Genomic DNA, 14266 nt, shown 5'->3' on the forward strand with positions numbered 1-14266 from the left:
CCCAGGACCACCTTGGCGGGACCTACTATAGGTCTACTTCAGGAACAGCCTATGCCCCACCTGGGGCCACCTAGTGGGAGTCAGAAAGAAATCCACAGATCACAGTCACCTGTGCTGTGCTTGGAAGTGCCTGGAGAGGCTAAGCCAAGAACCAAGGCTGGCTGTCACTAGTGCAAACTCAGGACTGCTCAGCCAGAGGTACAGGACATGCTCCAGCCTGTGTGGGAGCAGCACGTTCCAGTCTTCATGCTGCTTGTATGGGTCCCACGAACATTTGAGAGACCCTAGGAAAGTCTGAAGTTTGAGCCGAATCAGGAAGTCTGCATGAAAAAGCCTCTGAAAGCAGCCTAGGTGTGCCTGAAAGTTGGGCGGAGCCAGGTCTCAAATTGCCAGGGCATGGTATATGGACAGCAGAGACTCAGATATGGCAGCTGCCTGTGTTTACACACCAGGAAGGAGGAGGGCTAAACAAAGAAACAATGGCCTCTACCATTCAGGAGAAAGCCGCCTCTCCAGCCCCTGTCCCAAGCCAGACAACACAGTTCCCCAACCATATGTCCCTGCCGTCTCTCCAGCTGCTGCCCCAGTGCTGGAGCTTAGAGTGAGTGATTCCATTGGAGGGTAAGTCTGTTCACAGTCCCTTTAAGAGGAGTGCCTATGAGTGCAACCTCACTCAGTCTTGTTCAGTCACAATCTCTGCTGGCTTTCACAACCAAAAATTATGGGAAATTCTCTCCTTAACACTGGAACAGAGCTGGTGTGGGGCTGAGATCTCTTGCTCCTCTAGGGAATGAGGGGGTGACCCCCACAGCTGAAATCGCCATCCCAGTCTTTCGTGGTCACACATAGGTGTGGGATCAGCCTGTTCTGCATCTCTGACCTTCCTTCCAGTTTGAGGTGGCTTCTTCTGCATGTCCTTAGTTGAAAGGCTTCAGTTCAGCTTGATTTTAGGTGAATATCAATTATGGTTGTTCTGTAGATTAGTTGTAATTTTGATGTGGTAGTGAGAGAAGGTGAACATAGTGTTTACCTACTACACCATCTTGGTTGTCTCCCTAGTCATATTTTTTTAAATTTGTTTTAGTGTGTGATAAAAAGATGTCTCCCTAACATGCCTTGCAATACTGGCTTGGTGCTGATGAACTTCTTTAGCTTTTACTTATCTGGGAAGATTTTTATCTCTCCTTGGATTCTAAATGATACCTTTGCTGGGTACAGTAATCTTGGTTGTAGGTCCTTTCTTGCCATTAGTTTGAATATTTCATACCAATTCCTTCTGGGCTACAAAGATTCTGTTGAGAAATCATCTGATAGTCTTACGGGAGCATGCTTGTAGGTAAGTAATTATTTTTGTCTTGCTGCTTTTAAGATTCTTTTTTATCAACCCCTTGGCTATACTTACTATGGAAAAAAGACAAAAGACTCAAATAAACAAAATCAGAAAAAAAGAGAAGTTATGCCAGCTACCACAGGTACAAAGAATCATACAAGAATACTATGAAGGACTCTATGCCACCAAATTCAATAACCTAGAAGAAATATACAACTCTTACAAAATATATAACCTTCCTAGACTGAATCACAAAGAACTGAACTATCTAAATAGACCAGTGAACAGTAAGGAAATTGAAACAATCATTCAAAATCACCCCAAAAGCTAAAGTCCAAGACCAGATAGCTTCACTAGTGAATTCTACCAAACATTCAAAGAGGAATTAATATCTATCCTCCTCGAACTCTTCCAAAAACATTGAAGAAGTGGCAATACTTCCTAACTCATTTTATGAAGCCAACATTACTCTGATACCAAAACCTAGTAAGGATAACACAAAAAAAGAAAACTACAGACCAATATCTCTAATGAATACAGACGCAAAAATCCTAAACAAAATACTAGCAAATTGAATACAACACTACATTAAAAAGATTATACATCACGATCAAGTGGAGTTCATCCCAGGGGCTCAAGGATGATTCAGCATACACAAATCAATCAATATTATACATCACAGAAACAAAATAAAAGATAAAAATCATATGATCATATCAATAAATGCAGAAAAAGCATTTGACAAGATACAACATGCACTTGTGATTAAAACACTTAATAAAATGGGCATAGAAGGAATGTACTTCAACATAACAAAGGCCATATATGACAAACCCTCAGCTAACATCAAACTTAATGGTGAAAAACCAAAAGCTTTGCTTCTCAAATCAAGAAAAAAACAGGCATACTCCCAGTCATTAATGTTATTCATCATAGTATTTGAGGTGCTATCCAGAGCAATCAGGCAAGAGAAAGAAATAAAAGGCATCTAAATTGGGAATGGAGAAGTTAAATTCTTGCTTTTTGCAGATTACATGATTCTTTATATAAAAAACCCTATAGACTCCACCAAAAAAATATTAGAAACAGTAAACAAATACAGTAAACTTACAGGATACAAAATCAATGTACAAAAATTCTGTTGCATTCCTATATACTAACAATGAAATTTCAGGAAAAAGAAATGAAAAAAATTCCTTTTGCAATTGCAACAATAATAATAAAATACCTAGGAATAAACTTAACAAAGGATATGAAGGACCTTTACACTGAAAACTGTAAGATATTATTAAAAGAAACTGAAGAAGACCTAAAGAAATGGAAAGTTATTCCATGTTCATGGATTGGAAGAATCAGCATAGTTAAAGTGGCCACATTATCCAAAGCAATATACAGATTTAATGCAGTCCCCATCAAAATCTCAATGGCATGTTTTTCAAGAAATAGAACATAAAGTCATCATATTTATATGGAATCACAGAAAACCCTGAGTATTCAAAGCAATCCTAAGAAAAAGAACAAGGCTAGAGGTATCACAATCCCTGACTTCAATTTATGCTTCAAAGTAACAATAGTCAAAACAGCATGGTATTCACAGAAAAACAGACACAAAGACCAATGGAATAGAATTGAGAACCCAGATATAAACCCACACACATATAGGCAGATAATTTTCGACAAAAGAGCCAAAGTCATACAATGGCAAAAATATGGTGCTGGGAGAATTGGAAAGTCATGTGAAGAAGAGTCAGACTAAAAAAAAAAAGAAGAAGAAGAAGAAGAATCAGTCTAGACTGCTATCTACCACCATATACCAGGCAAATATTTTGCATTAAAAAAATATCAAATCTGGTTTCTGTTTCAGTTTGAGCTTGTGGTAGGTAAATCCTATTATATTTCGTTTCTATTTAATGTTTCAACTTTCTTTTCTTTTTTAGTTTAGAAATACAAAAAATGTAACTGGAATTTTTCTCTATGATCTGTATTTAAAATAATATAGCATTTAATTTGGTGCATCTTCTATAATTTAGTAACATTAAAAAGTTTGTTGGTTCTGAAATAATTATTTCAAAATATTTTTAATAAGTTAAGGTACCTATCAAGCTTTTCTCTATTTTATTGTCAAGAAAACTAAGTCCCAAAGAACTAGACTTGCTTGGGAATTAGTGTTGGAAGCAACAAAATTGATCTATGGTAAATCATTCAAATTATAAGTACATAACTTATTCTTAAATCGTAACACATTTAATCCTCATTCATTTATATCTATATAAACAAGGCATTTTGAAGTATTAATTCATAAATGGTGTGATTGTAAAATTATTTGATTGGTTAAAGTGTTTGTTATTAGATACACATTATTCAACCGATAAAAAAGTAAAAAAATAAATGTCTTCCTCCTAACCCTGTCGCTCCTCTTTCCAGTTTACATGCCCCTAAATGTGAGTCAGTATTATCATTTTTCCCCAGAGTTTGTTATATATTCACAGGCCAATAGAAAATCCTTATATTTTTTTCTCTCTCACTCCTGTACCCTTATGGTAAATTATTGTTCTGTACTTTGACTTTTTAATTAGTAACATATCTTGGAAATCTTTTCATAGCAGTACCTAAAAAGTTTCTTATCCTTTAAAAAAAATGTTACAGTAGGATGTCAGCAAGATAGCAGAATAGAAGTTTCCAGCACTTCCCCACAGAGAAAGCAATGTAACAATCATCCATGGATGAAAAATACCTTCCTGGGCATTCTGGAATCCATGTGAGGATTATAGCACTGGAGTGGAGCACAGAAACAAGAAAATACATATTGGAAAGGGTAAGAAGAGTATTTGCACTTTACCAAAGTCACCCATTACTTCAAGCTGGCACAGCAGTGCAGCAAGAGAGATCCCCTCAGCCTAGAAGTTTTCCCATGGTGGAAAGAGAGAGCAAAGTGAGCAACTAATATCCCCAGCTTTTCAGGTTACTATATGAGAGGACTGTTTCTATCATGCCACACCTATAACACTGAAGGGAATTGGCATGATTAGATCACCTGTAGGTAACTGAAAACAAAAAAAGTGGAGAGGGTCCCACAAAAGTCAGTGTACAGATTTCAAAAACCAACCCACAGAGCTTAAAAGTGGTCCCATCATCCCACAGATCATGGCAGCCAAAACACCCACTCTCTCACTTGGCTAACTGGTGAAAGGTTTTCCCTGCTAAAGCCAGTGTGTAAAGTCTGGGAAGGTGACTTATTCTTCAAATGCATGAACATCAACTCTGGGCTTCAGGGATCATGAAAAATCAGGGAAGCATGATACCACCAAAGAAACAAAATAAAGTTTTGGCAATGAACCATAAGGAATGTAGATCTATGAACTGCTGGACAAGGAATTCAAGATAATTATCATAAAAAGCTAAGTGAGCTACAATACAACACGGAGAGACAACTAAAAGGAATCAAGAAAAGAATACATGAACAAAATGATAGTTCAACAAAAAGATAGAAATCATAAAAAGAACCAAACAGAAATTTTAGAGCTGAGGAATACAAAGAATGAAATGAAAATTCAGTAGAGAGCTTTGACATCAGACTCAATCACGCAAAGAAAGAATCAGCAAACTCAAAGGCAATTCATTTGAAACTATCCAGTCAGAGGAACAAAAAGTAAAAGGAATGAAAAAGAGTAAAGGAAGCCTGTGAGACATATGACAAATCATCAGGAAAACCAAATTACACACGATGGGAGTCTCAGAAGAAGGAGAGAAAGAAAAGGGAGCATAGAGTTTATTTCAGAAAATAATGGCTGAAAATTTTCTAAATCTAGGGAGGGAGATGAATATCCAGATTTACGAAGCGCATAAGACCCAAAAAAGGTTAAATCTTATGGGTTCTACATTGAGAAACGTTATATTTAAACAGGCACAACTCAAAGATAAAAAGAGAATTTTTAGAGCAGAAAGAGAAAGGTGTCTTGTGATATACAAAGGATAAACCATCCATAAGACTATCAGTGAATTTCTCAGCAGAAATCTTGCATGCCTGAGGAGAAGGGTATGATATATTCAAAGTGCTGATAGAAAAAAAGAACTGCAAACCAAGACTTTTATACCGAGCAAAAAAACTGTCCTTTAAAAATGAAGGAGAGATTTTTCGATATAGAAATAGCAGCAGGGAGGTGGGCCTCTTGAGTTCTCCCCTGGAAGTTACCACAAATTGAACATCTGTAACTCATCAAAGGATTTTCTGCTCATCACAGAGAACAGCTAAGAGACTCACACAAGGCTTACCTGAAGGTTTGCAAACTGGGTGAGCAGGGGAAGAAGGAAGGGAGAGGTGTGGAGACCAGCCTGCATATGTGGCTGCAGAGACGCAGAGCCCCAGGATGCAGACCAGAGATGGCAACAGCCAGGCTGTAGGCTCTCTCCCTGCACCCCACAGTCCTGCTGAGAGATCAGCATAGAGGACGGTGGTGCCCAGCGTTCAAGGCAGAAACCTCAGCTCTGTAGCTGGGTTCTCTTGGTCAGAAAGAAAGCAAACTCCATACCCAAGCCCTTCCCCCACTCTCCCACAGCTTTTCCACACCCCGCCCTTCTGAAGTCTTAAGCTAGTCCCTGAACAGAGGAGTAGTGTCAGATTACAGAAGAGCTGTAGTCCTCAAGAATTAGAAAAAGCTGGTTTGCAGCAGTGACCTAGGGAAGAGGCTAGGAAGAGTGTGACCCTCCTAAGTGGGCAAGGTACCTGCCTACCCAGCCCCCACCTTTTCTGGGTGGCTACTGGCAGGGCAATTACAGCTGCTGAGACACATGTAGGAGTCAGCAGTGGGTGGCAGAGGCAGCTCTGGGCTTTCAGCAGCTCAGAAATCTCACGCCTTCTATACCCTGTGATGGAAGAAGTGCCCTACGACCCAGTAGACCTGCACACAGGCAAGAAGCCCACCTCCCGATGACTGGCTGTGGTGCTCTCAGCACAAGTTTGTGCAGGCAAAAGCAGAAACTGCACTGACTTTGTAAAAACTACCAAACACACCCAATAGCCCCACCCATCTAGAACTGCATTGACAGGGTCAAGCTGGGTGCCAGGTGGCTGGCTCTGCCTCCAGAAGATGCAGAGGAGTTTTGGTACAGCAGAGGACAACCTAGAGATAGTTTGGTGGACATAAGCAAAGACTGGCACTTTATTTTGTTTGTTTGTTTGTTGTTTTGTTTTTGTTTTTTGTTTTATTATTGTTTTCAATATATATATATATATATATATATATATATATATATATGTATGTATGTATGTATATGTATATATTCCCCTTTCTCTCTCTTCTTTTCTTTTTTTCTTTTCTCTTTTCCTTGCTCTATTATTCTTCCTTCTTTCCATTTTTCTGTATTGATTATTTTCAGGGGTGTTGCTGTTTTTGTTTTGTTTTATTTTGTTTTGTTTTTTACTTTTGATATTTTTGTTTGTGTTGAGTGTTGGATGTCAGTTGTTTTTACATGTGAGGGTATCTGTTTGTTGTTGTTGTCGTGATTGTTTATTTGTTTTGTTCTGATATCATTCTGCACCAGGGCCCAGCCCAAGAGGCACAAGAATCAACACATCCAGAGGCCAACTCCAGACCAAACTAGAGCATTACTGGGTTTGACCTACAAGTGACACACCCAGAGGGAAATCTCTATAGGCACAAGAGCCCATAGGTGCCAACCCTCATCTGAGGGGTCAACCCTCACACAGCAGCTCATACACTGTGTGCCAAGTCTCACAGCTAGTCAGCCTAAAGTCCATCCCACCTACTGACAAGCCACAAGCAATTAAAGCTCAACTTCAACAGGAGAATACACACAACACAAGGGACACCTCTGGAATACATGCACAGGAGAATGGCGAGACCATGCAATTCAAATATAAAGGACGCATATTACATAAATCCACCCTGCAAAGACTGAAAGACTTAGGGGATCTACCTAATACATCAAAGTAAACACAGAGAGTCAGCCAGAATGAGGAATGAAAGAAACATGTCCCAAATAAAAGAACAGAAGAAACCTCCAGAATTGGAAACAAATGAAGTAGAGGTAACCAACCTATCAGAGACAGAGTTCACAACACTGATAATAAGAATATGTTTAAGGAATTTAGTGGGAACATAAAGAAGGATAGAGAAATCATAAAAAAAAAAACCAACCAGTTAGAACTAAAGAATACAATAACTGAAAAAAGAACACACTCAAAGGAATTACCAACAGGTTAGATGAAGCACAGGATCAAATCAGTGATTTAGAAGACAAGATAGCAGAGACCACCCAAGCAGAACAACAAAAAGAAAAAAGAATAAAAAACAATGAAAATAGTTTAAGAGACCTGTGGAATGACATCAAGCAGAACAACATGCGCATCATAGGAATACCAGAAGGAGAAGAGAGGGAGCAAGGGATCAAGAACATATTTGAAGCAACAATGACTGAAAATTTCCCTAACCTGGTGAAGGAAACCGACATAGAAGCTCAGGAAGTGCAGAGAGTTCCAACCAAGATGAACCCAAAAAGTTCCACACGAAAACACATTATAGTTAAAATGGCAAAGGTCAAACAAAAAGAGAGAATCCTAAAAGAAGCAAGAGACAGACAGCGAGTTACTTACAAGGGTGCTCCTATAAGACAATCAGTTGGCTTTTCTACAGAAACTTTGCAGGCCAGAAGGGAGTGGCAGGAGGTATTCAAAGTGATGGAAAACAAAGGCCTACAACCTAGATTGCTTTATCCAGCAAGGCTATCATTCACAATTGAAGGAGCGATAAAGAGCTTCCCAGAAAAGAATAAGCTAAAGGAATCCATTACCACCAAGCCAGCATTGCAGGAGATGTTAAAAGGGCTTCTTTAAGCAAAAGAAAGATGAAAACAATCTAACTAATTAAGATCAGAAACACAAATAACAAAATGGCAATAACTATGTACTTATCAATAATCACTTTAACTGTAAATGGATTAAATGCTCCAATCAAAAGACATAGGGTGGCTGAGTGGATAAGAAAACAAGACCCTTGCATATGCTGTATACAAGAGACTCACCTCAGATCAAAAGAAACACACAGGCTGAAAGTAAAGGGATGGAGTAAGATATTTCATGCAAATGGAAATGAGAAAAAACTGCAGTAGTAATACTTATACCTGACAAAATAGACTTTAAAATGAAGAATATATTAAAAGACAAAGATGGGCACTACATAATAAAAAAGGATTCGATCCAGCAGGAAGACATAACCCTAGTAAACATCTATTCACCCAACATTAGGAGCACGTAAATGTATAAAACAGATATTGACTGACATAAAGGCAGAGATCAACAGTAACACTATCATAGTAGGGGACTTCAACACACCACTGACAACAAGGACCAGGTCCTCCAGATGGAAAATCAATATGGAAACAGCCGCCTTAAATGACACGTTGGACCAGTTGGACTTAATTTATATTTTTAGAGCACTTCACCCCAGAGCTGCAGAACACACATTCTTCTCAAATGCACATGGAACATTTTCTGAGATAGACAATATGTTACGCCACAAAACAAGTCTTAATAGATTTAATAAAACTGAAATCATATCAAATATCTTCTCTGACCACAGTGCTATGAAATTATAAATCAATTACAAGAAAAACACTGGAAAACACACAAATACATGGAGGATGAATAATATGTTACTAAGTAATGAATGGGTCAACAATGAGAACTAGGAAGAAATCAAAAGACACCTCGAGAGAAATGAAAATGAAAACACAACTCAAAATGTATGGGATGCAGCAAAAGCAGTCCTAAGGGGAAAATTCATACCAATGCATGCCTACCTAAAAAAAAAAAAAAAAAAAAAAAAAAAAAAAAAAAAAAAAATCTCAAATCAACACTTTATCCTTAAACCTAAGGGAACTGGGAAAAGAACAGCAAAATCACCCCAAAGGGAGTGCAGGGAAGGAGATAATAAAGATCAGAGCAGAAATAAATGAAGTAGAGACCAAAAAACAATACAAAAATCACTGAAACCAAGAGCTGGTGTTTTTGAGAAGAGCTTTGTTTTTTGAAACAAAGTCGACAAACCAAGAACTTTGTTTTTTGAAACAAAATTGACAAACCTATACCCAAACTAGTCAAAAAAAAAAAAAGAGGAGAGCACCCAAATTAATAAAAGCAGAAATGAAAGAGGGAGAAGTGACAACAGACATCACAGAAATACAAAAAAAATTAAGAAAATACTATGAGCAACTGTACGCCAACAAATTAGACAATCTGGAAGAAATGAATAAGTTTTCTAAAAGAACACAAACATCTAAGGATAACTCAAGTAGAAATGGAAAATCTGAATCGACTGATTGCTAGCAGGAAAATTGAATCAGTAATCAACAAGCTCCCAACAAACAAAAGCCCTGGACCAGATGGCTTTACAGGTGAATTTTACAAAACATTCAAAAAAGAATTATCACCTATTCTCCTCAAACTATTCCAAAAAATCCAGAAGGAGGGAAGGCTCCCAAACACTTTTTACAAGGCCACTATCACCCTGATCCCAAAATCAGACAAAGACATTACAAAAAAAGAAAACTACAGGCCAATATCCCTAATGAACATAGATGCAAAAATCCTCGACAAAATATTAGCAAACAGAATTCAACAATACATGAAAAAGATCATACACCATGATCAAGTGGGATTCATTCCTGGTATGCAAGGTTCAATATCCACAAATCAAGTAATGTGATACAACACATAAGCAAAATGAAAAATAAAATTATATGGTCGTATCAATAGATGCAGAAGAAGCATTTGACAAAATCCAGCATCCATTTATGATGAAAACTCTTAAGAAAGTGGGAATAGAGGGACCATATCTCAACCTAATAAAGGCCATATATGATAAACCCACAGCTAACATCATACTCAATGGGGAAAAGCTAAAACCATTCCCCTTAAGATCAGTAAAAAGACAAGGTTGCCCACTTTCTCCACTTTTATTCAACATAGTTCTGGAAGTTCTAAGCACAGCAAACAGACAAGAAAAAGAAATAAAAGGCATTCAAATTGGCAAGGAGGGAGTAAAATTGTGATTATATGTAGATGACATGATACTATATAGAGAGAACCCCAAAGACTCCACAAAAAAACTAATAGTACTAATAAATGAATTTAGTAAAGTAGCAGGATACAAAATTAATATTCAGAAATCAGTTGCATTTATTTACACCAATAATAAACTATCAGAAGGAGAAATTAAGAAAACAGTACCATTTACAATTGCTTCAAAAACTATAAAATAATTAGGACTAAATTTAACAAAAGAAGTAAAAGACCTGTACTTGGAAAACTATAAGACACTGAAAAGAGAAATTAAAAAAGATACAAATCAATGGAAACACATACCATGCTCATGGATAGGAAGAATTAATATAGTTTAAATGTCCAGAGTGCCCAAGGCAAGATATACATTCTATGCAATTCCTATCAAACTATCAAGGACTTTTTTCACAGAAATAGAAGATATAATCTTAAAATTTATATGGAACCATAAAAGACCCCAAATAGCCACGGGAATCTTGAGAAATAAGAACAAAGTGGGAGGTATCATGATACCTGACATCAAATCATACTACAAGCCTATAGCAATGAAAACAGCATGGTAATGGCATAAAAACAGGCACATAGATCAATGGAACAGAACAGATAGCCCAAAAATAAGTCCATGCCTATATGGTCATTTAATCTACGACAATGGAAACAAAAATTTACATTGGGGTAAAGACAGTCTGTTCAATAAATGGTACTGGGAAACATGGACAGACACATGCAAAGAAATGAAGTTGGACCACCTCCTTACACTATATACAATAAATTCAAAATGGGTTAAAAACTTAAATATAAGATCTGAAACCATAAAACTCCTAGAAGAAAATATGGGAAGTAAATTTGCAGACATTACCCTTAGTAATATTTTTACTGCTTTTTCCCGTCAGGCAATGGAAGTAAGAGAAAAAAATAAACATATGGGATTACATCAAACTAAAAAGTTTTCCACTGCAAAGGAAACCATCAACAGTACAAAAAGGCATCCTACTGAAATGGAGAAGATATTTTTCAATGATACATCTGATAAGGGGTTAATATCCAAAATTTGTGAAAAACTCAACATTGAAAAACAAAATAACCCCATTAAAAAAAATGGGCAGAGTACAATAAGAGACATTTTTCCTAAGAGGACATACAGGTGGCAAGCAGACATATGAAAAAATACTCAACCTCACTAATCATTAGAGAAATGAAAATAAAACCACAATGAGATACCACCTCACTCCAGTCAGAATGGCTAGCATCAATAAATCAGCAAACAACAAGTGCTGACAAGGATGTGGAGAAAATAGATTCCTCATGCACTGCTGGTGGGATAGCAGATCAGTGTGCCCACTATGGTAATCAATATGGAGGTATCTCAAAAAACTGAAAATGGAACTACCTTGTGACCCAGCAATTCCACTCTTAGGTATCAACCCAGAGAAAACCAAAACACTAATTTGAAAAAAAATTATGCACCCCTATGTTTATTGCAGTGCTATTCACAATAGCCAGGACATAGAAACAACTGAAATGTCCATGAGAAGATGCCCTGGTTAAGAAACTTAATCAACATTTATACAATGGACTATTACTTAGCCATAAAGAAGAATGAAATCTTACCATTTGCAACAATATGGATGGACCTAGAGAACATTATGCTAAGTGAAATAAGTCAGATGGAGAAAGACTATATGATCTCTTATATGTATAATCGAAAGAGAATAAATGAACAAACTAATCAGAAATAGTCTTAGAGATATAGAAATAAAACTGAGGGTTGCTAGATGGGAGGGAGGAGGGGAAGAGGGAGAAGGTAAGGGGATTAGAAAGCACAATTGGTAACCTCAAGGTTGCCATGGGGATATGAAAGACAATTTGGGGAATATCATCAATAATGTTGTAAAGACTTTATAAAGTATCCGATATACACTTGTCTTATTAGGGAGACCACTTCATAGTTCACAATCTGGTGTCACTAACTTAAGGTGGATGGGGGAGAAAGTAAATATGAAAAGTTTTTTTGTATAAGATTGAGGTTATCAGTTTAAAATACTGTTATGATTATAAAAAGTATTATGTAAGTGCCATGGTAACCACAAAGAAAAAATTATAGTAAATACATAAAAGATAAAGAGAAAAGAACAAAAGTACACCACAACAGCAACAGCAACAAAAACCATCAAATAACAAGAGAAGACAGTAAAACAAGAAGAGAGGAACAAAAGAACTACAAAAAAAAACCAAAAAACACAATTTAAAAAAATGACAATAGTAAATCCTTACCTATCAATATTTACTTTGAATATAAATGATTAAATAGACCACTCAAAACATACACAGTGGCTGAATAAATTTTAAATGTGATATCCAACTATATGCTGCTTACTAAGGATTCACTTGAGATTTAAAAACACACATAGCTGAAAGTGAAGGGATAGAAAAAGATACACTATGCAAATGAAAATCAAAAGAGAACAGGAGTAGCTATACTTATATCAGACAAAATAGATTTTAAATCAAAAATTGTCACAAGATACATAGAATATTACATAATAATAAAATGTTCAATTCATCATGAAGATATGTCAATTGTAAATACATATACACCTAACATCAGAACACCTAAAAATATAAAGCAAGCATTGAAAGAATTAAAGAGAGAAAAAGGCAGCAATATAATTGTAAGAGACTTCAATACCCATTTCCAATAATGGATAGATCATATGGACAGAAAATCAATAAGGAAACAGTGAGCTCAAACAACACTATAAATCAAATAGCCCTAACAGACATATATGGAACATTCCACCCAACAGAAGAAGAATACATATTTTTCTCAACCACACACAGATCATTTTACAGGATAGATCACATAATAGGTCATAAAAAAAGTCTTAACGAATTTTAAATTAGTAAAATTAATCCAAGTACCTTTTCCAATCACAATTGAATGAAACTAGAAGTCAATAAATAAAGGAAAACAGAAAATTTTACAAATACATGAAAGTAAATAACAAACTTTTGAAGAATCATTGCATCAAAGAAGAAATCAAAAAGAAATCAAGAAATATCTTGAAACAAATAAAAATTAAAACAAAACATGCCCAAACCTATATTATACAACAAGGTCAGTTCTAAGAAGCAAGTTTATAGCAATAAATGTTGCTATAAAAAATTAAAAAAGAAGAATGTTGAAAAACTAAAAGGTTTTCCTCTAAGATGAGGAACAAGACAAGGATATCCACTCTTGCCACTTTCATTCAATATAGTATTGGAAATCCTAGACAAAGAAATTAGGCAAGAAAAATAAATAACAGGCATCCAAATCAGAAAGGATGAATTAAAACCATCACTATTTGCAGATGACATAATATCTATAGAAACCCTAATTACTCCATAAAAAAACTGGTAAACAAATTCAGTAGTGCTGCAAGATACAAAATCAATACACAAAAATCTGTTGTGTTTCTCTATACTAACAACAAATTATCAGAAAGTGAAAGTTAAAAAATAATGCATTTTACAGCTTCATCAAAATTAATAGGGAGACATCATCAAAATGGCAGCGTGAGGTGAACCTCTGGAAATCTCCCCTGGAATTTACAACACATTGAAAAACTATAACTCCAGAAAAGACTCCCTGCACAGCAGACAGGCAAGACGAAGAGTCTCACTACTGAATTCAACTAAAGGTGGGCAAATTGCACGAGCAGAAGAAGAGGGAAGGGAGAAGTGCAGAGGAAGCGCAAGCTAAGGATGCAGACCTAGCTCAGTGCTCCCACCTTGCTACATCCCGGAACAACTGCAGCTGTGGGAGAGGGAAGAACTCGGACTGCTAGGGCTCTGTTTATGACCCACAGGGCTGA

Source organism: Rhinolophus sinicus, chromosome X (assembly GCF_036562045.2).
Source record: "Rhinolophus sinicus isolate RSC01 chromosome X, ASM3656204v1, whole genome shotgun sequence".
Taxonomy (NCBI): domain Eukaryota; kingdom Metazoa; phylum Chordata; class Mammalia; order Chiroptera; family Rhinolophidae; genus Rhinolophus; species Rhinolophus sinicus.